Source organism: Bos taurus, chromosome Y, assembly GCF_002263795.3.
Source record: "Bos taurus isolate L1 Dominette 01449 registration number 42190680 breed Hereford chromosome Y, ARS-UCD2.0, whole genome shotgun sequence".
Classification (NCBI taxonomy): Eukaryota; Metazoa; Chordata; class Mammalia; order Artiodactyla; family Bovidae; genus Bos; species Bos taurus.
This window is the reverse complement of record NC_082638.1, coordinates 16,161,305-16,188,175: the sequence shown is the minus strand read 5'-3', so window position 1 is coordinate 16,188,175 and position 26,871 is coordinate 16,161,305.

Sequence of the window (26,871 nt, the reverse complement as noted above, 5' to 3'; positions counted from 1 at the left end):
CCCTCGGGCAAGACCCTGACAAACACTCCTGAGACCACCCCGGGTCCCTGCACTGAAGTAGGCTGGCTCCTGCCTTCCTTCAAGCACCTGGCAAAGAAACCACGGGAGACTTCAGATCGCTCCCTTCCGTCCACTTCGCTGTGTCCTGCCCTTGGTCCCTCGCCGGGACAAAGCCCTGATCCCGCAACTCACTCCCGGCACTGAACCCGCCTCGGGGGCTTGGACTGCTTCAAGACCCCGAGAAATACATCTCGGTCGGCGCACTGAAGAAGCAGTTTAGGGCCTGCCCTTCTTCGATTCTCGTGACACACACTCCTGAGCCCACAGCTGCGTGCCCGCCCTGAACTCGGATGGATGCTGCCCTTGAGCAACACCCCCTCCCCGCACACACACACACAAAACACTCCTGAGCGTTCATCTCGGTCCCTGAGCTCAACCACGGAGGTTTCTGCGTCTGGCCAAGGCCCCCGACAAACAATCCTGAGCCCAAACCTGGCCCCCTGGCCCCGAACGACGGTGAGGCCTCCCCTTGTTCAAACCCCTCAGAATCACTGCTGCGCCCTCATCTCACGCGCTGCACCAAACCAGGCTGGGTTCCGCCCTTCCTGAAGTGCACGTCTAATCTCCCGAGCCCCGTCTCTGTCACTGAACTGAACCAGTCGAGGTCCTGCCCTTGTGCGGGACCTTAGCACAGACTCCCGACCCCACCTCTCGGTCCCTGCAGTCAAGCAGGCGTTTGTTGGACTTTGCATATTCGTGTCCCGGACACATAATCCTGAGCGCGCATCTCAGTCCCTGCCCCGAAGCAGGCTGGGTCCTTCCCATGTTCAAGCCCCGAGAAGCATTCCTGAGCCCACATCGGGTAGCCTGCCCTCAATCAGGCTAGGTCCTGCCCTTGGCCCGACCCCCGGCAAACACTCCTGAGCTTGCATCGGTCGCTGCCCTCAACTGGGCGGTGCCCGGCACTTCTTCCCGACCCTGACAAACACTCCTGACCCAACACCTCGGTCCCTGCTCGGGACGAGGCTGGGTCCCGCCCAGTGTCAGTCCCCCGACAGGCCCTCCTGAGCGTGCCTCGCGGCCACGGCACGCACCTAGGCTGGGGCCTCCCTTGCTGCACAGCGCCACCCAACGCCCCTGTGCCAACATCTCCTTCCCTGCCCCGGCCAGGGCTCCGGCAAGCAATTGCCGAAGCCACCGGCAAATGCGCCTGTGCCCGCCCCTCGGGCGCTGCACTGAACCAGTCGAGGTTCTGCCCTTGGGAGCTACCTCAACACGTCCTCCTGAGGCCTCCTCTCGCACTCTGCCCTGAAGCCGTGCGCGTCCTGCCCACGATCAGACCTCGAGAAACCCTCCTGAGGGAGCATCTCGGTCCCCGCACAGAGACAGGGTGGGCCGTGCCCTCGTTCAGTCACCCGGGAAACGCTGCTGAGCCCGCATCTTGATCCCCGCGCTAAACCTGGCCGGGGTCCTACCCCCAGGAAATACTCCTGAAGCAGCATCTCTGTCCCTGCCCTGAACCGGTCTAGGTCTGGCCCTTGTTCGATTCACTCAGCACAGACTCCTGAGCCCCCATCTCTGTGTCTGCCCTGAAGGAGGCTGGGTCCTGCCCATGCCCGGCGCCGACAGACACTCCTGAGACCACCGCCCGGTGCCTGCCCTGAACCAGGCTGGTCCCTGCCCTCGGGCAATACCATGACAAACACTCCTGGGCCCCCCGCCCGGTGTCTGCACTGATCCAGGCTGGCTCCTGCCCTCGGTCAAGACCCTGGCAAACACTCCAGAGCCCACTCCGGATCCCTGCACCGAAGCAGGCTGGCTCCTGCCTTCGTTCAAGCACCTGGCAAAGTAACCACCGGGAGACTCCAGCTCGCTCCCTGCCCGTCCACTTCGCTGTGTCCTGCATTTGGTCCCTCTCCGGGACAAAGCTGTGATCCCGCAGCTCACTCCCGGCACTGAAGCCACCTCTGGGGCTTGGCCTGCTTCAAGACCCCGAGAAATACATCTCGGTCGGCGCACTGAAGAAGCAGTCTAGGGCCTGCCTTCTTCGATTCCCGCGACACACACTCCTGAGCCCACAGCTGCGTGCCCGCCCGGAACTCGGATGGATGCTGCCCTTGCGCACACCCCCCACACACCCCCCCACCCCCCACACACACACACTAAACACGCCTGAGCGTTCATCTTGGTCCCTGAGCTCAACCACGGTGGTTTCTGCCTCTGGCCAAGGCCCCCGACAAACAATCCTGAGCCCAAACTTGGCCCCCTGGCCCCGAACGACGGTGAGTCCTCTCCTTGTTTAAACCCCCCGGAATCATTGCTGCACCCTCATCTCACGTGCTGCACCAAACCAGGCAGGGTCGTGCCCTTCCAGAAGTGCCCTTCTAAACTCCTGAGCCCCGTCTCGGTCACTGATCTGAAACAGTCGAGGTCCTGCCCTTGTGCGAGCGCCTAGTACAGACTCCCGACCCCACCTCTTGGTCCCTGCAGTCCAGAACGTGTTCGTTGGATTTTCCATGTTCAAGTCCCTGGAACATAATCCTGAGAGCGCATCTGAGTCCATGCCCCGAAGCAGGCTGTGTCCTTCCCATGTTCAAACCCCGTGAAGCACTCCTGAGCCCACATCGGGTTCCCTGCCTTCAATCAGGCTAGGTCCTGCCCTTGGCCCGACCCCCGGCAAACACTCCTGAGCCTGCATCGGTCGCTGCCCTCAACAGGGCGATGCATGGCGCTTCTTCCGAACCCTGACAAACACTCCGGAGCCAACACCTGGGTCCCTGCACTGGATGAGGCTGGGTCCCGCCCGGTGACAGTCCGCCGACAGACCCTCCTGAGCCTGCCTCGCAGCCATGGCTTGCACCGAGGCTGGGGCCTCCCTTTGTGCACGGCTCCCTGCAACGCCCCCGAGCCCACATCTCCTTCCCTGCACCGGCCGCGGCTACTGCAAGCACTTGCTGAAGACACCGGCAGATGCGCCTGTGCCCACCCCTCGGGCGCTGCGCTGAACCAGTCGAGATCCTGCCCTTGGGAGCTACCTCAACACGTCCTCCTGAGGTCACATCTAGCTCTCTAACCTGAAGCCGAGCGCGTCCTGCCCACTTTTCGACCTCGAGAAACCCTTCAGAGGGCGCATCTCGGTCCCTGCACAGAGACAGGGTGGGCCGTGCCCTCGTTCAATTAGCCGGGAAACACTGCTGAGCCCGCATCTCGGTCCCTGCGCTGAACCTGGCCGGGCTCCTACCGCCTGGAAATCCTCCTGAAGCTGCATCTCGGTCCCTGCGCTCAACCGGTTTAGGTCTGGCCCTTGTTCGATTCGCCCAGCACAGACTCCTGAGCCCCCATCTCTGTGCCTGCCCTGAAGGAGGCTGGGTCCCGCCCATGGCCCGGCCCCGACAAACACAACTGAGCCCACCGCCCGGTGCCTGCACTGAACCAGGCTGGCTCCAGCCCTCGGGCAAGACCCTGACAAACACTCCTGAGCCAACCGCCCGGTGCCTGCTCTGAACCAGGCTGGCTCCTGCCCTCGGGCAAGACCCTGACAAACACTGCTGAGCCAGCCGCCCGGTGCCTGCACTGGCCCAGGCTGGCTCCTGCCCTCAGGCAAGACCCTGACAAACACTCCTGAGCCAACCGCCCGGTGCCTGCTCTGAACCAGGCTGGCTCCTGCCCTCGGGCAAGACCCTGACAAACACTCCTGAGACCACCCCGGGTCCCTGCACTGAAGTAGGCTGGCTCCTGCCTTCCTTCAAGCACCTGGCAAAGAAACCACGGGAGACTTCAGATCGCTCCCTTCCGTCCACTTCGCTGTGTCCTGCCCTTGGTCCCTCGCCGGGACAAAGCCCTGATCCCGCAACTCACTCCCGGCACTGAACCCGCCTCGGGGGCTTGGACTGCTTCAAGACCCCGAGAAATACATCTCGGTCGGCGCACTGAAGAAGCAGTTTAGGGCCTGCCCTTCTTCGATTCTCGTGACACACACTCCTGAGCCCACAGCTGCGTGCCCGCCCTGAACTCGGATGGATGCTGCCCTTGAGCAACACCCCCTCCCCGCACACACACACACAAAACACTCCTGAGCGTTCATCTCGGTCCCTGAGCTCAACCACGGAGGTTTCTGCGTCTGGCCAAGGCCCCCGACAAACAATCCTGAGCCCAAACCTGGCCCCCTGGCCCCGAACGACGGTGAGGCCTCCCCTTGTTCAAACCCCTCAGAATCACTGCTGCGCCCTCATCTCACGCGCTGCACCAAACCAGGCTGGGTTCCGCCCTTCCTGAAGTGCACGTCTAATCTCCCGAGCCCCGTCTCTGTCACTGAACTGAACCAGTCGAGGTCCTGCCCTTGTGCGGGACCTTAGCACAGACTCCCGACCCCACCTCTCGGTCCCTGCAGTCAAGCAGGCGTTTGTTGGACTTTGCATATTCGTGTCCCGGACACATAATCCTGAGCGCGCATCTCAGTCCCTGCCCCGAAGCAGGCTGGGTCCTTCCCATGTTCAAGCCCCGAGAAGCATTCCTGAGCCCACATCGGGTAGCCTGCCCTCAATCAGGCTAGGTCCTGCCCTTGGCCCGACCCCCGGCAAACACTCCTGAGCTTGCATCGGTCGCTGCCCTCAACTGGGCGGTGCCCGGCACTTCTTCCCGACCCTGACAAACACTCCTGACCCAACACCTCGGTCCCTGCTCGGGACGAGGCTGGGTCCCGCCCAGTGTCAGTCCCCCGACAGGCCCTCCTGAGCGTGCCTCGCGGCCACGGCACGCACCTAGGCTGGGGCCTCCCTTGCTGCACAGCGCCACCCAACGCCCCTGTGCCAACATCTCCTTCCCTGCCCCGGCCAGGGCTCCGGCAAGCAATTGCCGAAGCCACCGGCAAATGCGCCTGTGCCCGCCCCTCGGGCGCTGCACTGAACCAGTCGAGGTTCTGCCCTTGGGAGCTACCTCAACACGTCCTCCTGAGGCCTCCTCTCGCACTCTGCCCTGAAGCCGTGCGCGTCCTGCCCACGATCAGACCTCGAGAAACCCTCCTGAGGGAGCATCTCGGTCCCCGCACAGAGACAGGGTGGGCCGTGCCCTCGTTCAGTCACCCGGGAAACGCTGCTGAGCCCGCATCTTGATCCCCGCGCTAAACCTGGCCGGGGTCCTACCCCCAGGAAATACTCCTGAAGCAGCATCTCTGTCCCTGCCCTGAACCGGTCTAGGTCTGGCCCTTGTTCGATTCACTCAGCACAGACTCCTGAGCCCCCATCTCTGTGTCTGCCCTGAAGGAGGCTGGGTCCTGCCCATGCCCGGCGCCGACAGACACTCCTGAGACCACCGCCCGGTGCCTGCCCTGAACCAGGCTGGTCCCTGCCCTCGGGCAATACCCTGACAAACACTCCTGAGCCCACCGCCCGGTGCCTGCTCTAAACCAGGCTGGCTCCTGCCCTCGGGCAATACCATGACAAACACTCCTGGGCCCCCCGCCCGGTGTCTGCACTGATCCAGGCTGGCTCCTGCCCTCGGTCAAGACCCTGGCAAACACTCCAGAGCCCACTCCGGATCCCTGCACCGAAGCAGGCTGGCTCCTGCCTTCGTTCAAGCACCTGGCAAAGTAACCACCGGGAGACTCCAGCTCGCTCCCTGCCCGTCCACTTCGCTGTGTCCTGCATTTGGTCCCTCTCCGGGACAAAGCTGTGATCCCGCAGCTCACTCCCGGCACTGAAGCCACCTCTGGGGCTTGGCCTGCTTCAAGACCCCGAGAAATACATCTCGGTCGGCGCACTGAAGAAGCAGTCTAGGGCCTGCCTTCTTCGATTCCCGCGACACACACTCCTGAGCCCACAGCTGCGTGCCCGCCCGGAACTCGGATGGATGCTGCCCTTGCGCACACCCCCCCACACACCCCCCCACCCCCCCCACACACACACTAAACACGCCTGAGCGTTCATCTTGGTCCCTGAGCTCAACCACGGTGGTTTCTGCCTCTGGCCAAGGCCCCCGACAAACAGTCCTGAGCCCAAACTTGGCCCCCTGGCCCCGAACGACGGTGAGTCCTCTCCTTGTTTAAACCCCCCGGAATCATTGCTGCACCCTCATCTCACGTGCTGCACCAAACCAGGCAGGGTCGTGCCCTTCCAGAAGTGCCCTTCTAAACTCCTGAGCCCCGTCTCGGTCACTGATCTGAAACAGTCGAGGTCCTGCCCTTGTGCGAGCGCCTAGTACAGACTCCCGACCCCACCTCTTGGTCCCTGCAGTCCAGAACGTGTTCGTTGGATTTTCCATGTTCAAGTCCCTGGAACATAATCCTGAGAGCGCATCTGAGTCCATGCCCCGAAGCAGGCTGTGTCCTTCCCATGTTCAAACCCCGTGAAGCACTCCTGAGCCCACATCGGGTTCCCTGCCTTCAATCAGGCTAGGTCCTGCCCTTGGCCCGACCCCCGGCAAACACTCCTGAGCCTGCATCGGTCGCTGCCCTCAACAGGGCGATGCACGGCGCTTCTTCCGAACCCTGACAAACACTCCGGAGCCAACACCTGGGTCCCTGCACTGGACGAGGCTGGGTCCCGCCCGGCGACAGTCCGCCGACAGACCCTCCTGAGCCTGCCTCGCAGCCATGGCTTGCACCGAGGCTGGGGCCTCCCTTTGTGCACGGCTCCCTGCAACGCCCCCGAGCCCACATCTCCTTCCCTGCACCGGCCGCGGCTACTGCAAGCACTTGCTGAAGACACCGGCAGATGCGCCTGTGCCCACCCCTCGGGCGCTGCGCTGAACCAGTCGAGATCCTGCCCTTGGGAGCTACCTCAACACGTCCTCCTGAGGTCACATCTAGCTCTCTAACCTGAAGCCGAGCGCGTCCTGCCCACTTTTCGACCTCGAGAAACCCTTCAGAGGGCGCATCTCGGTCCCTGCACAGAGACAGGGTGGGCCGTGCCCTCGTTCAATTAGCCGGGAAACACTGCTGAGCCCGCATCTCGGTCCCTGCGCTGAACCTGGCCGGGCTCCTACCGCCTGGAAATCCTCCTGAAGCTGCATCTCGGTCCCTGCGCTCAACCGGTTTAGGTCTGGCCCTTGTTCGATTCGCCCAGCACAGACTCCTGAGCCCCCATCTCTGTGCCTGCCCTGAAGGAGGCTGGGTCCCGCCCATGGCCCGGCCCCGACAAACACAACTGAGCCCACCGCCCGGTGCCTGCACTGAACCAGGCTGGCTCCAGCCCTCGGGCAAGACCCTGACAAACACTCCTGAGCCAACCGCCCGGTGCCTGCTCTGAACCAGGCTGGCTCCTGCCCTCGGGCAAGACCCTGACAAACACTGCTGAGCCAGCCGCCCGGTGCCTGCACTGGCCCAGGCTGGCTCCTGCCCTCAGGCAAGACCCTGACAAACACTCCTGAGCCAACCGCCCGGTGCCTGCTCTGAACCAGGCTGGCTCCTGCCCTCGGGCAAGACCCTGACAAACACTCCTGAGACCACCCCGGGTCCCTGCACTGAAGTAGGCTGGCTCCTGCCTTCCTTCAAGCACCTGGCAAAGAAACCACGGGAGACTTCAGATCGCTCCCTTCCGTCCACTTCGCTGTGTCCTGCCCTTGGTCCCTCGCCGGGACAAAGCCCTGATCCCGCAACTCACTCCCGGCACTGAACCCGCCTCGGGGGCTTGGACTGCTTCAAGACCCCGAGAAATACATCTCGGTCGGCGCACTGAAGAAGCAGTTTAGGGCCTGCCCTTCTTCGATTCTCGTGACACACACTCCTGAGCCCACAGCTGCGTGCCCGCCCTGAACTCGGATGGATGCTGCCCTTGAGCAACACCCCCTCCCCGCACACACACACACAAAACACTCCTGAGCGTTCATCTCGGTCCCTGAGCTCAACCACGGAGGTTTCTGCGTCTGGCCAAGGCCCCCGACAAACAATCCTGAGCCCAAACCTGGCCCCCTGGCCCCGAACGACGGTGAGGCCTCCCCTTGTTCAAACCCCTCAGAATCACTGCTGCGCCCTCATCTCACGCGCTGCACCAAACCAGGCTGGGTTCCGCCCTTCCTGAAGTGCACGTCTAATCTCCCGAGCCCCGTCTCTGTCACTGAACTGAACCAGTCGAGGTCCTGCCCTTGTGCGGGACCTTAGCACAGACTCCCGACCCCACCTCTCGGTCCCTGCAGTCAAGCAGGCGTTTGTTGGACTTTGCATATTCGTGTCCCGGACACATAATCCTGAGCGCGCATCTCAGTCCCTGCCCCGAAGCAGGCTGGGTCCTTCCCATGTTCAAGCCCCGAGAAGCATTCCTGAGCCCACATCGGGTAGCCTGCCCTCAATCAGGCTAGGTCCTGCCCTTGGCCCGACCCCCGGCAAACACTCCTGAGCTTGCATCGGTCGCTGCCCTCAACTGGGCGGTGCCCGGCACTTCTTCCCGACCCTGACAAACACTCCTGACCCAACACCTCGGTCCCTGCTCGGGACGAGGCTGGGTCCCGCCCAGTGTCAGTCCCCCGACAGGCCCTCCTGAGCGTGCCTCGCGGCCACGGCACGCACCTAGGCTGGGGCCTCCCTTGCTGCACAGCGCCACCCAACGCCCCTGTGCCAACATCTCCTTCCCTGCCCCGGCCAGGGCTCCGGCAAGCAATTGCCGAAGCCACCGGCAAATGCGCCTGTGCCCGCCCCTCGGGCGCTGCACTGAACCAGTCGAGGTTCTGCCCTTGGGAGCTACCTCAACACGTCCTCCTGAGGCCTCCTCTCGCACTCTGCCCTGAAGCCGTGCGCGTCCTGCCCACGATCAGACCTCGAGAAACCCTCCTGAGGGAGCATCTCGGTCCCCGCACAGAGACAGGGTGGGCCGTGCCCTCGTTCAGTCACCCGGGAAACGCTGCTGAGCCCGCATCTTGATCCCCGCGCTAAACCTGGCCGGGGTCCTACCCCCAGGAAATACTCCTGAAGCAGCATCTCTGTCCCTGCCCTGAACCGGTCTAGGTCTGGCCCTTGTTCGATTCACTCAGCACAGACTCCTGAGCCCCCATCTCTGTGTCTGCCCTGAAGGAGGCTGGGTCCTGCCCATGCCCGGCGCCGACAGACACTCCTGAGACCACCGCCCGGTGCCTGCCCTGAACCAGGCTGGTCCCTGCCCTCGGGCAATACCCTGACAAACACTCCTGAGCCCACCGCCCGGTGCCTGCTCTAAACCAGGCTGGCTCCTGCCCTCGGGCAATACCATGACAAACACTCCTGGGCCCCCCGCCCGGTGTCTGCACTGATCCAGGCTGGCTCCTGCCCTCGGTCAAGACCCTGGCAAACACTCCAGAGCCCACTCCGGATCCCTGCACCGAAGCAGGCTGGCTCCTGCCTTCGTTCAAGCACCTGGCAAAGTAACCACCGGGAGACTCCAGCTCGCTCCCTGCCCGTCCACTTCGCTGTGTCCTGCATTTGGTCCCTCTCCGGGACAAAGCTGTGATCCCGCAGCTCACTCCCGGCACTGAAGCCACCTCTGGGGCTTGGCCTGCTTCAAGACCCCGAGAAATACATCTCGGTCGGCGCACTGAAGAAGCAGTCTAGGGCCTGCCTTCTTCGATTCCCGCGACACACACTCCTGAGCCCACAGCTGCGTGCCCGCCCGGAACTCGGATGGATGCTGCCCTTGCGCACACCCCCCCACACACCCCCCCACCCCCCACACACACACACTAAACACGCCTGAGCGTTCATCTTGGTCCCTGAGCTCAACCACGGTGGTTTCTGCCTCTGGCCAAGGCCCCCGACAAACAGTCCTGAGCCCAAACTTGGCCCCCTGGCCCCGAACGACGGTGAGTCCTCTCCTTGTTTAAACCCCCCGGAATCATTGCTGCACCCTCATCTCACGTGCTGCACCAAACCAGGCAGGGTCGTGCCCTTCCAGAAGTGCCCTTCTAAACTCCTGAGCCCCGTCTCGGTCACTGATCTGAAACAGTCGAGGTCCTGCCCTTGTGCGAGCGCCTAGTACAGACTCCCGACCCCACCTCTCGGTCCCTGCAGTCCAGAACGTGTTCGTTGGATTTTCCATGTTCAAGTCCCTGGAACATAATCCTGAGAGCGCATCTGAGTCCATGCCCCGAAGCAGGCTGTGTCCTTCCCATGTTCAAACCCCGTGAAGCACTCCTGAGCCCACATCGGGTTCCCTGCCTTCAATCAGGCTAGGTCCTGCCCTTGGCCCGACCCCCGGCAAACACTCCTGAGCCTGCATCGGTCGCTGCCCTCAACAGGGCGATGCACGGCGCTTCTTCCGAACCCTGACAAACACTCCGGAGCCAACACCTGGGTCCCTGCACTGGACGAGGCTGGGTCCCGCCCGGCGACAGTCCGCCGACAGACCCTCCTGAGCCTGCCTCGCAGCCATGGCTTGCACCGAGGCTGGGGCCTCCCTTTGTGCACGGCTCCCTGCAACGCCCCCGAGCCCACATCTCCTTCCCTGCACCGGCCGCGGCTACTGCAAGCACTTGCTGAAGACACCGGCAGATGCGCCTGTGCCCACCCCTCGGGCGCTGCGCTGAACCAGTCGAGATCCTGCCCTTGGGAGCTACCTCAACACGTCCTCCTGAGGTCACATCTAGCTCTCTAACCTGAAGCCGAGCGCGTCCTGCCCACTTTTCGACCTCGAGAAACCCTTCAGAGGGCGCATCTCGGTCCCTGCACAGAGACAGGGTGGGCCGTGCCCTCGTTCAATTAGCCGGGAAACACTGCTGAGCCCGCATCTCGGTCCCTGCGCTGAACCTGGCCGGGCTCCTACCGCCTGGAAATCCTCCTGAAGCTGCATCTCGGTCCCTGCGCTCAACCGGTTTAGGTCTGGCCCTTGTTCGATTCGCCCAGCACAGACTCCTGAGCCCCCATCTCTGTGCCTGCCCTGAAGGAGGCTGGGTCCCGCCCATGGCCCGGCCCCGACAAACACAACTGAGCCCACCGCCCGGTGCCTGCACTGAACCAGGCTGGCTCCAGCCCTCGGGCAAGACCCTGACAAACACTCCTGAGCCAACCGCCCGGTGCCTGCTCTGAACCAGGCTGGCTCCTGCCCTCGGGCAAGACCCTGACAAACACTGCTGAGCCAGCCGCCCGGTGCCTGCACTGGCCCAGGCTGGCTCCTGCCCTCAGGCAAGACCCTGACAAACACTCCTGAGCCAACCGCCCGGTGCCTGCTCTGAACCAGGCTGGCTCCTGCCCTCGGGCAAGACCCTGACAAACACTCCTGAGACCACCCCGGGTCCCTGCACTGAAGTAGGCTGGCTCCTGCCTTCCTTCAAGCACCTGGCAAAGAAACCACGGGAGACTTCAGATCGCTCCCTTCCGTCCACTTCGCTGTGTCCTGCCCTTGGTCCCTCGCCGGGACAAAGCCCTGATCCCGCAACTCACTCCCGGCACTGAACCCGCCTCGGGGGCTTGGACTGCTTCAAGACCCCGAGAAATACATCTCGGTCGGCGCACTGAAGAAGCAGTTTAGGGCCTGCCCTTCTTCGATTCTCGTGACACACACTCCTGAGCCCACAGCTGCGTGCCCGCCCTGAACTCGGATGGATGCTGCCCTTGAGCAACACCCCCTCCCCGCACACACACACACAAAACACTCCTGAGCGTTCATCTCGGTCCCTGAGCTCAACCACGGAGGTTTCTGCGTCTGGCCAAGGCCCCCGACAAACAATCCTGAGCCCAAACCTGGCCCCCTGGCCCCGAACGACGGTGAGGCCTCCCCTTGTTCAAACCCCTCAGAATCACTGCTGCGCCCTCATCTCACGCGCTGCACCAAACCAGGCTGGGTTCCGCCCTTCCTGAAGTGCACGTCTAATCTCCCGAGCCCCGTCTCTGTCACTGAACTGAACCAGTCGAGGTCCTGCCCTTGTGCGGGACCTTAGCACAGACTCCCGACCCCACCTCTCGGTCCCTGCAGTCAAGCAGGCGTTTGTTGGACTTTGCATATTCGTGTCCCGGACACATAATCCTGAGCGCGCATCTCAGTCCCTGCCCCGAAGCAGGCTGGGTCCTTCCCATGTTCAAGCCCCGAGAAGCATTCCTGAGCCCACATCGGGTAGCCTGCCCTCAATCAGGCTAGGTCCTGCCCTTGGCCCGACCCCCGGCAAACACTCCTGAGCTTGCATCGGTCGCTGCCCTCAACTGGGCGGTGCCCGGCACTTCTTCCCGACCCTGACAAACACTCCTGACCCAACACCTCGGTCCCTGCTCGGGACGAGGCTGGGTCCCGCCCAGTGTCAGTCCCCCGACAGGCCCTCCTGAGCGTGCCTCGCGGCCACGGCACGCACCTAGGCTGGGGCCTCCCTTGCTGCACAGCGCCACCCAACGCCCCTGTGCCAACATCTCCTTCCCTGCCCCGGCCAGGGCTCCGGCAAGCAATTGCCGAAGCCACCGGCAAATGCGCCTGTGCCCGCCCCTCGGGCGCTGCACTGAACCAGTCGAGGTTCTGCCCTTGGGAGCTACCTCAACACGTCCTCCTGAGGCCTCCTCTCGCACTCTGCCCTGAAGCCGTGCGCGTCCTGCCCACGATCAGACCTCGAGAAACCCTCCTGAGGGAGCATCTCGGTCCCCGCACAGAGACAGGGTGGGCCGTGCCCTCGTTCAGTCACCCGGGAAACGCTGCTGAGCCCGCATCTTGATCCCCGCGCTAAACCTGGCCGGGGTCCTACCCCCAGGAAATACTCCTGAAGCAGCATCTCTGTCCCTGCCCTGAACCGGTCTAGGTCTGGCCCTTGTTCGATTCACTCAGCACAGACTCCTGAGCCCCCATCTCTGTGTCTGCCCTGAAGGAGGCTGGGTCCTGCCCATGCCCGGCGCCGACAGACACTCCTGAGACCACCGCCCGGTGCCTGCCCTGAACCAGGCTGGTCCCTGCCCTCGGGCAATACCATGACAAACACTCCTGGGCCCCCCGCCCGGTGTCTGCACTGATCCAGGCTGGCTCCTGCCCTCGGTCAAGACCCTGGCAAACACTCCAGAGCCCACTCCGGATCCCTGCACCGAAGCAGGCTGGCTCCTGCCTTCGTTCAAGCACCTGGCAAAGTAACCACCGGGAGACTCCAGCTCGCTCCCTGCCCGTCCACTTCGCTGTGTCCTGCATTTGGTCCCTCTCCGGGACAAAGCTGTGATCCCGCAGCTCACTCCCGGCACTGAAGCCACCTCTGGGGCTTGGCCTGCTTCAAGACCCCGAGAAATACATCTCGGTCGGCGCACTGAAGAAGCAGTCTAGGGCCTGCCTTCTTCGATTCCCGCGACACACACTCCTGAGCCCACAGCTGCGTGCCCGCCCGGAACTCGGATGGATGCTGCCCTTGCGCACACCCCCCACACACCCCCCCACCCCCCACACACACACACTAAACACGCCTGAGCGTTCATCTTGGTCCCTGAGCTCAACCACGGTGGTTTCTGCCTCTGGACAAGGCCCCCGACAAACAATCCTGAGCCCAAACTTGGCCCCCTGGCCCCGAACGACGGTGAGTCCTCTCCTTGTTTAAACCCCCCGGAATCATTGCTGCACCCTCATCTCACGTGCTGCACCAAACCAGGCAGGGTCGTGCCCTTCCAGAAGTGCCCTTCTAAACTCCTGAGCCCCGTCTCGGTCACTGATCTGAAACAGTCGAGGTCCTGCCCTTGTGCGAGCGCCTAGTACAGACTCCCGACCCCACCTCTCGGTCCCTGCAGTCCAGAACGTGTTCGTTGGATTTTCCATGTTCAAGTCCCTGGAACATAATCCTGAGAGCGCATCTGAGTCCATGCCCCGAAGCAGGCTGTGTCCTTCCCATGTTCAAACCCCGTGAAGCACTCCTGAGCCCACATCGGGTTCCCTGCCTTCAATCAGGCTAGGTCCTGCCCTTGGCCCGACCCCCGGCAAACACTCCTGAGCCTGCATCGGTCGCTGCCCTCAACAGGGCGATGCACGGCGCTTCTTCCGAACCCTGACAAACACTCCGGAGCCAACACCTGGGTCCCTGCACTGGACGAGGCTGGGTCCCGCCCGGCGACAGTCCGCCGACAGACCCTCCTGAGCCTGCCTCGCAGCCATGGCTTGCACCGAGGCTGGGGCCTCCCTTTGTGCACGGCTCCCTGCAACGCCCCCGAGCCCACATCTCCTTCCCTGCACCGGCCGCGGCTACTGCAAGCACTTGCTGAAGACACCGGCAGATGCGCCTGTGCCCACCCCTCGGGCGCTGCGCTGAACCAGTCGAGATCCTGCCCTTGGGAGCTACCTCAACACGTCCTCCTGAGGTCACATCTAGCTCTCTAACCTGAAGCCGAGCGCGTCCTGCCCACTTTTCGACCTCGAGAAACCCTTCAGAGGGCGCATCTCGGTCCCTGCACAGAGACAGGGTGGGCCGTGCCCTCGTTCAATTAGCCGGGAAACACTGCTGAGCCCGCATCTCGGTCCCTGCGCTGAACCTGGCCGGGCTCCTACCGCCTGGAAATCCTCCTGAAGCTGCATCTCGGTCCCTGCGCTCAACCGGTTTAGGTCTGGCCCTTGTTCGATTCGCCCAGCACAGACTCCTGAGCCCCCATCTCTGTGCCTGCCCTGAAGGAGGCTGGGTCCCGCCCATGGCCCGGCCCCGACAAACACAACTGAGCCCACCGCCCGGTGCCTGCACTGAACCAGGCTGGCTCCAGCCCTCGGGCAAGACCCTGACAAACACTCCTGAGCCAACCGCCCGGTGCCTGCTCTGAACCAGGCTGGCTCCTGCCCTCGGGCAAGACCCTGACAAACACTGCTGAGCCAGCCGCCCGGTGCCTGCACTGGCCCAGGCTGGCTCCTGCCCTCAGGCAAGACCCTGACAAACACTCCTGAGCCAACCGCCCGGTGCCTGCTCTGAACCAGGCTGGCTCCTGCCCTCGGGCAAGACCCTGACAAACACTCCTGAGACCACCCCGGGTCCCTGCACTGAAGTAGGCTGGCTCCTGCCTTCCTTCAAGCACCTGGCAAAGAAACCACGGGAGACTTCAGATCGCTCCCTTCCGTCCACTTCGCTGTGTCCTGCCCTTGGTCCCTCGCCGGGACAAAGCCCTGATCCCGCAACTCACTCCCGGCACTGAACCCGCCTCGGGGGCTTGGACTGCTTCAAGACCCCGAGAAATACATCTCGGTCGGCGCACTGAAGAAGCAGTTTAGGGCCTGCCCTTCTTCGATTCTCGTGACACACACTCCTGAGCCCACAGCTGCGTGCCCGCCCTGAACTCGGATGGATGCTGCCCTTGAGCAACACCCCCTCCCCGCACACACACACACAAAACACTCCTGAGCGTTCATCTCGGTCCCTGAGCTCAACCACGGAGGTTTCTGCGTCTGGCCAAGGCCCCCGACAAACAATCCTGAGCCCAAACCTGGCCCCCTGGCCCCGAACGACGGTGAGGCCTCCCCTTGTTCAAACCCCTCAGAATCACTGCTGCGCCCTCATCTCACGCGCTGCACCAAACCAGGCTGGGTTCCGCCCTTCCTGAAGTGCACGTCTAATCTCCCGAGCCCCGTCTCTGTCACTGAACTGAACCAGTCGAGGTCCTGCCCTTGTGCGGGACCTTAGCACAGACTCCCGACCCCACCTCTCGGTCCCTGCAGTCAAGCAGGCGTTTGTTGGACTTTGCATATTCGTGTCCCGGACACATAATCCTGAGCGCGCATCTCAGTCCCTGCCCCGAAGCAGGCTGGGTCCTTCCCATGTTCAAGCCCCGAGAAGCATTCCTGAGCCCACATCGGGTAGCCTGCCCTCAATCAGGCTAGGTCCTGCCCTTGGCCCGACCCCCGGCAAACACTCCTGAGCTTGCATCGGTCGCTGCCCTCAACTGGGCGGTGCCCGGCACTTCTTCCCGACCCTGACAAACACTCCTGACCCAACACCTCGGTCCCTGCTCGGGACGAGGCTGGGTCCCGCCCAGTGTCAGTCCCCCGACAGGCCCTCCTGAGCGTGCCTCGCGGCCACGGCACGCACCTAGGCTGGGGCCTCCCTTGCTGCACAGCGCCACCCAACGCCCCTGTGCCAACATCTCCTTCCCTGCCCCGGCCAGGGCTCCGGCAAGCAATTGCCGAAGCCACCGGCAAATGCGCCTGTGCCCGCCCCTCGGGCGCTGCACTGAACCAGTCGAGGTTCTGCCCTTGGGAGCTACCTCAACACGTCCTCCTGAGGCCTCCTCTCGCACTCTGCCCTGAAGCCGTGCGCGTCCTGCCCACGATCAGACCTCGAGAAACCCTCCTGAGGGAGCATCTCGGTCCCCGCACAGAGACAGGGTGGGCCGTGCCCTCGTTCAGTCACCCGGGAAACGCTGCTGAGCCCGCATCTTGATCCCCGCGCTAAACCTGGCCGGGGTCCTACCCCCAGGAAATACTCCTGAAGCAGCATCTCTGTCCCTGCCCTGAACCGGTCTAGGTCTGGCCCTTGTTCGATTCACTCAGCACAGACTCCTGAGCCCCCATCTCTGTGTCTGCCCTGAAGGAGGCTGGGTCCTGCCCATGCCCGGCGCCGACAGACACTCCTGAGACCACCGCCCGGTGCCTGCCCTGAACCAGGCTGGTCCCTGCCCTCGGGCAATACCATGACAAACACTCCTGGGCCCCCCGCCCGGTGTCTGCACTGATCCAGGCTGGCTCCTGCCCTCGGTCAAGACCCTGGCAAACACTCCAGAGCCCACTCCGGATCCCTGCACCGAAGCAGGCTGGCTCCTGCCTTCGTTCAAGCACCTGGCAAAGTAACCACCGGGAGACTCCAGCTCGCTCCCTGCCCGTCCACTTCGCTGTGTCCTGCATTTGGTCCCTCTCCGGGACAAAGCTGTGATCCCGCAGCTCACTCCCGGCACTGAAGCCACCTCTGGGGCTTGGCCTGCTTCAAGACCCCGAGAAATACATCTCGGTCGGCGCACTGAAGAAGCAGTCTAGGGCCTGCCTTCTTCGATTCCCGCGACACACACTCCTGAGCCCACAGCTGCGTGCCCGCCCGGAACTCGGATGGATGCTGCCCTTGCGCACACCCCCCCACACACCCCCCCACCCCCCACACACACACACTAAACACGCCTGAGCGTTCATCTTGGTCCCTGAGCTCAACCACGGTGGTTTCTGCCTCTGGCCAAGGCCCCCGACAAACAGTCCTGAGCCCAAACTTGGCCCCCTGGCCCCGAACGACGGTGAGTCCTCTCCTTGTTTAAACCCCCCGGAATCATTGCTGCACCCTCATCTCACGTGCTGCACCAAACCAGGCAGGGTCGTGCCCTTCCAGAAGTGCCCTTCTAAACTCCTGAGCCCCGTCTCGGTCACTGATCTGAAACAGTCGAGGTCCTGCCCTTGTGCGAGCGCCTAGTACAGACTCCCGACCCCACCTCTCGGTCCCTGCAGTCCAGAACGTGTTCGTTGGATTTTCCATGTTCAAGTCCCTGGAACATAATCCTGAGAGCGCATCTGAGTCCATGCCCCGAAGCAGGCTGTGTCCTTCCCATGTTCAAACCCCGTGAAGCACTCCTGAGCCCACATCGGGTTCCCTGCCTTCAATCAGGCTAGGTCCTGCCCTTGGCCCGACCCCCGGCAAACACTCCTGAGCCTGCATCGGTCGCTGCCCTCAACAGGGCGATGCACGGCGCTTCTTCCGAACCCTGACAAACACTCCGGAGCCAACACCTGGGTCCCTGCACTGGACGAGGCTGGGTCCCGCCCGGCGACAGTCCGCCGACAGACCCTCCTGAGCCTGCCTCGCAGCCATGGCTTGCACCGAGGCTGGGGCCTCCCTTTGTGCACGGCTCCCTGCAACGCCCCCGAGCCCACATCTCCTTCCCTGCACCGGCCGCGGCTACTGCAAGCACTTGCTGAAGACACCGGCAGATGCGCCTGTGCCCACCCCTCGGGCGCTGCGCTGAACCAGTCGAGATCCTGCCCTTGGGAGCTACCTCAACACGTCCTCCTGAGGTCACATCTAGCTCTCTAACCTGAAGCCGAGCGCGTCCTGCCCACTTTTCGACCTCGAGAAACCCTTCAGAGGGCGCATCTCGGTCCCTGCACAGAGACAGGGTGGGCCGTGCCCTCGTTCAATTAGCCGGGAAACACTGCTGAGCCCGCATCTCGGTCCCTGCGCTGAACCTGGCCGGGCTCCTACCGCCTGGAAATCCTCCTGAAGCTGCATCTCGGTCCCTGCGCTCAACCGGTTTAGGTCTGGCCCTTGTTCGATTCGCCCAGCACAGACTCCTGAGCCCCCATCTCTGTGCCTGCCCTGAAGGAGGCTGGGTCCCGCCCATGGCCCGGCCCCGACAAACACAACTGAGCCCACCGCCCGGTGCCTGCACTGAACCAGGCTGGCTCCAGCCCTCGGGCAAGACCCTGACAAACACTCCTGAGCCAACCGCCCGGTGCCTGCTCTGAACCAGGCTGGCTCCTGCCCTCGGGCAAGACCCTGACAAACACTGCTGAGCCAGCCGCCCGGTGCCTGCACTGGCCCAGGCTGGCTCCTGCCCTCAGGCAAGACCCTGACAAACACTCCTGAGCCAACCGCCCGGTGCCTGCTCTGAACCAGGCTGGCTCCTGCCCTCGGGCAAGACCCTGACAAACACTCCTGAGACCACCCCGGGTCCCTGCACTGAAGTAGGCTGGCTCCTGCCTTCCTTCAAGCACCTGGCAAAGAAACCACGGGAGACTTCAGATCGCTCCCTTCCGTCCACTTCGCTGTGTCCTGCCCTTGGTCCCTCGCCGGGACAAAGCCCTGATCCCGCAACTCACTCCCGGCACTGAACCCGCCTCGGGGGCTTGGACTGCTTCAAGACCCCGAGAAATACATCTCGGTCGGCGCACTGAAGAAGCAGTTTAGGGCCTGCCCTTCTTCGATTCTCGTGACACACACTCCTGAGCCCACAGCTGCGTGCCCGCCCTGAACTCGGATGGATGCTGCCCTTGAGCAACACCCCCTCCCCGCACACACACACACAAAACACTCCTGAGCGTTCATCTCGGTCCCTGAGCTCAACCACGGAGGTTTCTGCGTCTGGCCAAGGCCCCCGACAAACAATCCTGAGCCCAAACCTGGCCCCCTGGCCCCGAACGACGGTGAGGCCTCCCCTTGTTCAAACCCCTCAGAATCACTGCTGCGCCCTCATCTCACGCGCTGCACCAAACCAGGCTGGGTTCCGCCCTTCCTGAAGTGCACGTCTAATCTCCCGAGCCCCGTCTCTGTCACTGAACTGAACCAGTCGAGGTCCTGCCCTTGTGCGGGACCTTAGCACAGACTCCCGACCCCACCTCTCGGTCCCTGCAGTCAAGCAGGCGTTTGTTGGACTTTGCATATTCGTGTCCCGGACACATAATCCTGAGCGCGCATCTCAGTCCCTGCCCCGAAGCAGGCTGGGTCCTTCCCATGTTCAAGCCCCGAGAAGCATTCCTGAGCCCACATCGGGTAGCCTGCCCTCAATCAGGCTAGGTCCTGCCCTTGGCCCGACCCCCGGCAAACACTCCTGAGCTTGCATCGGTCGCTGCCCTCAACTGGGCGGTGCCCGGCACTTCTTCCCGACCCTGACAAACACTCCTGACCCAACACCTCGGTCCCTGCTCGGGACGAGGCTGGGTCCCGCCCAGTGTCAGTCCCCCGACAGGCCCTCCTGAGCGTGCCTCGCGGCCACGGCACGCACCTAGGCTGGGGCCTCCCTTGCTGCACAGCGCCACCCAACGCCCCTGTGCCAACATCTCCTTCCCTGCCCCGGCCAGGGCTCCGGCAAGCAATTGCCGAAGCCACCGGCAAATGCGCCTGTGCCCGCCCCTCGGGCGCTGCACTGAACCAGTCGAGGTTCTGCCCTTGGGAGCTACCTCAACACGTCCTCCTGAGGCCTCCTCTCGCACTCTGCCCTGAAGCCGTGCGCGTCCTGCCCACGATCAGACCTCGAGAAACCCTCCTGAGGGAGCATCTCGGTCCCCGCACAGAGACAGGGTGGGCCGTGCCCTCGTTCAGTCACCCGGGAAACGCTGCTGAGCCCGCATCTTGATCCCCGCGCTAAACCTGGCCGGGGTCCTACCCCCAGGAAATACTCCTGAAGCTGCATCTCTGTCCCTGCCCTGAACCGGTCTAGGTCTGGCCCTTGTTCGATTCACTCAGCACAGACTCCTGAGCCCCCATCTCTGTGTCTGCCCTGAAGGAGGCTGGGTCCTGCCCATGCCCGGCGCCGACAGACACTCCTGAGACCACCGCCCGGTGCCTGCCCTGAACCAGGCTGGTCCCTGCCCTCGGGCAATACCATGACAAACACTCCTGGGCCCCCCGCCCGGTGTCTGCACTGATCCAGGCTGGCTCCTGCCCTCGGTCAAGACCCTGGCAAACACTCCAGAGCCCACTCCGGATCCCTGCACCGAAGCAGGCTGGCTCCTGCCTTCGTTCAAGCACCTGGCAAAGTAACCACCGGGAGACTCCAGCTCGCTCCCTGCCCGTCCACTTCGCTGTGTCCTGCATTTGGTCCCTCTCCGGGACAAAGCTGTGATCCCGCAGCTCACTCCCGGCACTGAAGCCACCTCTGGGGCTTGGCCTGCTTCAAGACCCCGAGAAATACATCTCGGTCGGCGCACTGAAGAAGCAGTCTAGGGCCTGCCTTCTTCGATTCCCGCGACACACACTCCTGAGCCCACAGCTGCGTGCCCGCCCGGAACTCGGATGGATGCTGCCCTTGCGCACACCCCCCCACACACCCCCCCACCCCCCACACACACACACTAAACACGCCTGAGCGTTCATCTTGGTCCCTGAGCTCAACCACGGTGGTTTCTGCCTCTGGCCAAGGCCCCCGACAAACAGTCCTGAGCCCAAACTTGGCCCCCTGGCCCCGAACGACGGTGAGTCCTCTCCTTGTTTAAACCCCCCGGAATCATTGCTGCACCCTCATCTCACGTGCTGCACCAAACCAGGCAGGGTCGTGCCCTTCCAGAAGTGCCCTTCTAAACTCCTGAGCCCCGTCTCGGTCACTGATCTGAAACAGTCGAGGTCCTGCCCTTGTGCGAGCGCCTAGTACAGACTCCCGACCCCACCTCTTGGTCCCTGCAGTCCAGAACGTGTTCGTTGGATTTTCCATGTTCAAGTCCCTGGAACATAATCCTGAGAGCGCATCTGAGTCCATGCCCCGAAGCAGGCTGTGTCCTTCCCATGTTCAAACCCCGTGAAGCACTGCTGAGCCCACATCGGGTTCCCTGCCTTCAATCAGGCTAGGTCCTGCCCTTGGCCCGACCCCCGGCAAACACTCCTGAGCCTGCATCGGTCGCTGCCCTCAACAGGGCGATGCACGGCGCTTCTTCCGAACCCTGACAAACACTCCGGAGCCAACACCTGGGTCCCTGCACTGGACGAGGCTGGGTCCCGCCCGGCGACAGTCCGCCGACAGACCCTCCTGAGCCTGCCTCGCAGCCATGGCTTGCACCGAGGCTGGGGCCTCCCTTTGTGCACGGCTCCCTGCAACGCCCCCGAGCCCACATCTCCTTCCCTGCACCGGCCGCGGCTACTGCAAGCACTTGCTGAAGACACCGGCAGATGCGCCTGTGCCCACCCCTCGGGCGCTGCGCTGAACCAGTCGAGATCCTGCCCTTGGGAGCTACCTCAACATGTCCTCCTGAGGTCACATCTAGCTCTCTAACCTGAAGCCGAGCGCGTCCTGCCCACTTTTCGACCTCGAGAAACCCTTCAGAGGGCGCATCTCGGTCCCTGCACAGAGACAGGGTGGGCCGTGCCCTCGTTCAATTAGCCGGGAAACACTGCTGAGCCCGCATCTCGGTCCCTGCGCTGAACCTGGCCGGGCTCCTACCGCCTGGAAATCCTCCTGAAGCTGCATCTCGGTCCCTGCGCTCAACCGGTTTAGGTCTGGCCCTTGTTCGATTCGCCCAGCACAGACTCCTGAGCCCCCATCTCTGTGCCTGCCCTGAAGGAGGCTGGGTCCCGCCCATGGCCCGGCCCCGACAAACACAACTGAGCCCACCGCCCGGTGCCTGCACTGAACCAGGCTGGCTCCAGCCCTCGGGCAAGACCCTGACAAACACTCCTGAGCCAACCGCCCGGTGCCTGCTCTGAACCAGGCTGGCTCCTGCCCTCGGGCAAGACCCTGACGAACACTGCTGAGCCAGCCGCCCGGTGCCTGCACTGGCCCAGGCTGGCTCCTGCCCTCAGGCAAGACCCTGACAAACACTCCTGAGCCAACCGCCCGGTGCCTGCTCTGAACCAGGCTGGCTCCTGCCCTCGGGCAAGACCCTGACAAACACTCCTGAGACCACCCCGGGTCCCTGCACTGAAGTAGGCTGGCTCCTGCCTTCCTTCAAGCACCTGGCAAAGAAACCACGGGAGACTTCAGATCGCTCCCTTCCGTCCACTTCGCTGTGTCCTGCCCTTGGTCCCTCGCCGGGACAAAGCCCTGATCCCGCAACTCACTCCCGGCACTGAACCCGCCTCGGGGGCTTGGACTGCTTCAAGACCCCGAGAAATACATCTCGGTCGGCGCACTGAAGAAGCAGTTTAGGGCCTGCCCTTCTTCGATTCTCGTGACACACACTCCTGAGCCCACAGCTGCGTGCCCGCCCTGAACTCGGATGGATGCTGCCCTTGAGCAACACCCCCTCCCCGCACACACACACACAAAACACTCCTGAGCGTTCATCTCGGTCCCTGAGCTCAACCACGGAGGTTTCTGCGTCTGGCCAAGGCCCCCGACAAACAATCCTGAGCCCAAACCTGGCCCCCTGGCCCCGAACGACGGTGAGGCCTCCCCTTGTTCAAACCCCTCAGAATCACTGCTGCGCCCTCATCTCACGCGCTGCACCAAACCAGGCTGGGTTCCGCCCTTCCTGAAGTGCACGTCTAATCTCCCGAGCCCCGTCTCTGTCACTGAACTGAACCAGTCGAGGTCCTGCCCTTGTGCGGGACCTTAGCACAGACTCCCGACCCCACCTCTCGGTCCCTGCAGTCAAGCAGGCGTTTGTTGGACTTTGCATATTCGTGTCCCGGACACATAATCCTGAGCGCGCATCTCAGTCCCTGCCCCGAAGCAGGCTGGGTCCTTCCCATGTTCAAGCCCCGAGAAGCATTCCTGAGCCCACATCGGGTAGCCTGCCCTCAATCAGGCTAGGTCCTGCCCTTGGCCCGACCCCCGGCAAACACTCCTGAGCTTGCATCGGTCGCTGCCCTCAACTGGGCGGTGCCCGGCACTTCTTCCCGACCCTGACAAACACTCCTGACCCAACACCTCGGTCCCTGCTCGGGACGAGGCTGGGTCCCGCCCAGTGTCAGTCCCCCGACAGGCCCTCCTGAGCGTGCCTCGCGGCCACGGCACGCACCTAGGCTGGGGCCTCCCTTGCTGCACAGCGCCACCCAACGCCCCTGTGCCAACATCTCCTTCCCTGCCCCGGCCAGGGCTCCGGCAAGCAATTGCCGAAGCCACCGGCAAATGCGCCTGTGCCCGCCCCTCGGGCGCTGCACTGAACCAGTCGAGGTTCTGCCCTTGGGAGCTACCTCAACACGTCCTCCTGAGGCCTCCTCTCGCACTCTGCCCTGAAGCCGTGCGCGTCCTGCCCACGATCAGACCTCGAGAAACCCTCCTGAGGGAGCATCTCGGTCCCCGCACAGAGACAGGGTGGGCCGTGCCCTCGTTCAGTCACCCGGGAAACGCTGCTGAGCCCGCATCTTGATCCCCGCGCTAAACCTGGCCGGGGTCCTACCCCCAGGAAATACTCCTGAAGCAGCATCTCTGTCCCTGCCCTGAACCGGTCTAGGTCTGGCCCTTGTTCGATTCACTCAGCACAGACTCCTGAGCCCCCATCTCTGTGTCTGCCCTGAAGGAGGCTGGGTCCTGCCCATGCCCGGCGCCGACAGACACTCCTGAGACCACCGCCCGGTGCCTGCCCTGAACCAGGCTGGTCCCTGCCCTCGGGCAATACCATGACAAACACTCCTGGGCCCCCCGCCCGGTGTCTGCACTGATCCAGGCTGGCTCCTGCCCTCGGTCAAGACCCTGGCAAACACTCCAGAGCCCACTCCGGATCCCTGCACCGAAGCAGGCTGGCTCCTGCCTTCGTTCAAGCACCTGGCAAAGTAACCACCGGGAGACTCCAGCTCGCTCCCTGCCCGTCCACTTCGCTGTGTCCTGCATTTGGTCCCTCTCCGGGACAAAGCTGTGATCCCGCAGCTCACTCCCGGCACTGAAGCCACCTCTGGGGCTTGGCCTGCTTCAAGACCCCGAGAAATACATCTCGGTCGGCGCACTGAAGAAGCAGTCTAGGGCCTGCCTTCTTCGATTCCCGCGACACACACTCCTGAGCCCACAGCTGCGTGCCCGCCCGGAACTCGGATGGATGCTGCCCTTGCGCACACCCCCCCACACACCCCCCCACCCCCCACACACACACACTAAACACGCCTGAGCGTTCATCTTGGTCCCTGAGCTCAACCACGGTGGTTTCTGCCTCTGGCCAAGGCCCCCGACAAACAGTCCTGAGCCCAAACTTGGCCCCCTGGCCCCGAACGACGGTGAGTCCTCTCCTTGTTTAAACCCCCCGGAATCATTGCTGCACCCTCATCTCACGTGCTGCACCAAACCAGGCAGGGTCGTGCCCTTCCAGAAGTGCCCTTCTAAACTCCTGAGCCCCGTCTCGGTCACTGATCTGAAACAGTCGAGGTCCTGCCCTTGTGCGAGCGCCTAGTACAGACTCCCGACCCCACCTCTCGGTCCCTGCAGTCCAGAACGTGTTCGTTGGATTTTCCATGTTCAAGTCCCTGGAACATAATCCTGAGAGCGCATCTGAGTCCATGCCCCGAAGCAGGCTGTGTCCTTCCCATGTTCAAACCCCGTGAAGCACTCCTGAGCCCACATCGGGTTCCCTGCCTTCAATCAGGCTAGGTCCTGCCCTTGGCCCGACCCCCGGCAAACACTCCTGAGCCTGCATCGGTCGCTGCCCTCAACAGGGCGATGCACGGCGCTTCTTCCGAACCCTGACAAACACTCCGGAGCCAACACCTGGGTCCCTGCACTGGACGAGGCTGGGTCCCGCCCGGCGACAGTCCGCCGACAGACCCTCCTGAGCCTGCCTCGCAGCCATGGCTTGCACCGAGGCTGGGGCCTCCCTTTGTGCACGGCTCCCTGCAACGCCCCCGAGCCCACATCTCCTTCCCTGCACCGGCCGCGGCTACTGCAAGCACTTGCTGAAGACACCGGCAGATGCGCCTGTGCCCACCCCTCGGGCGCTGCGCTGAACCAGTCGAGATCCTGCCCTTGGGAGCTACCTCAACACGTCCTCCTGAGGTCACATCTAGCTCTCTAACCTGAAGCCGAGCGCGTCCTGCCCACTTTTCGACCTCGAGAAACCCTTCAGAGGGCGCATCTCGGTCCCTGCACAGAGACAGGGTGGGCCGTGCCCTCGTTCAATTAGCCGGGAAACACTGCTGAGCCCGCATCTCGGTCCCTGCGCTGAACCTGGCCGGGCTCCTACCGCCTGGAAATCCTCCTGAAGCTGCATCTCGGTCCCTGCGCTCAACCGGTTTAGGTCTGGCCCTTGTTCGATTCGCCCAGCACAGACTCCTGAGCCCCCATCTCTGTGCCTGCCCTGAAGGAGGCTGGGTCCCGCCCATGGCCCGGCCCCGACAAACACAACTGAGCCCACCGCCCGGTGCCTGCACTGAACCAGGCTGGCTCCAGCCCTCGGGCAAGACCCTGACAAACACTCCTGAGCCAACCGCCCGGTGCCTGCTCTGAACCAGGCTGGCTCCTGCCCTCGGGCAAGACCCTGACAAACACTGCTGAGCCAGCCGCCCGGTGCCTGCACTGGCCCAGGCTGGCTCCTGCCCTCAGGCAAGACCCTGACAAACACTCCTGAGCCAACCGCCCGGTGCCTGCTCTGAACCAGGCTGGCTCCTGCCCTCGGGCAAGACCCTGACAAACACTCCTGAGACCACCCCGGGTCCCTGCACTGAAGTAGGCTGGCTCCTGCCTTCCTTCAAGCACCTGGCAAAGAAACCACGGGAGACTTCAGATCGCTCCCTTCCGTCCACTTCGCTGTGTCCTGCCCTTGGTCCCTCGCCGGGACAAAGCCCTGATCCCGCAACTCACTCCCGGCACTGAACCCGCCTCGGGGGCTTGGACTGCTTCAAGACCCCGAGAAATACATCTCGGTCGGCGCACTGAAGAAGCAGTTTAGGGCCTGCCCTTCTTCGATTCTCGTGACACACACTCCTGAGCCCACAGCTGCGTGCCCGCCCTGAACTCGGATGGATGCTGCCCTTGAGCAACACCCCCTCCCCGCACACACACACACAAAACACTCCTGAGCGTTCATCTCGGTCCCTGAGCTCAACCACGGAGGTTTCTGCGTCTGGCCAAGGCCCCCGACAAACAATCCTGAGCCCAAACCTGGCCCCCTGGCCCCGAACGACGGTGAGGCCTCCCCTTGTTCAAACCCCTCAGAATCACTGCTGCGCCCTCATCTCACGCGCTGCACCAAACCAGGCTGGGTTCCGCCCTTCCTGAAGTGCACGTCTAATCTCCCGAGCCCCGTCTCTGTCACTGAACTGAACCAGTCGAGGTCCTGCCCTTGTGCGGGACCTTAGCACAGACTCCCGACCCCACCTCTCGGTCCCTGCAGTCAAGCAGGCGTTTGTTGGACTTTGCATATTCGTGTCCCGGACACATAATCCTGAGCGCGCATCTCAGTCCCTGCCCCGAAGCAGGCTGGGTCCTTCCCATGTTCAAGCCCCGAGAAGCATTCCTGAGCCCACATCGGGTAGCCTGCCCTCAATCAGGCTAGGTCCTGCCCTTGGCCCGACCCCCGGCAAACACTCCTGAGCTTGCATCGGTCGCTGCCCTCAACTGGGCGGTGCCCGGCACTTCTTCCCGACCCTGACAAACACTCCTGACCCAACACCTCGGTCCCTGCTCGGGACGAGGCTGGGTCCCGCCCAGTGTCAGTCCCCCGACAG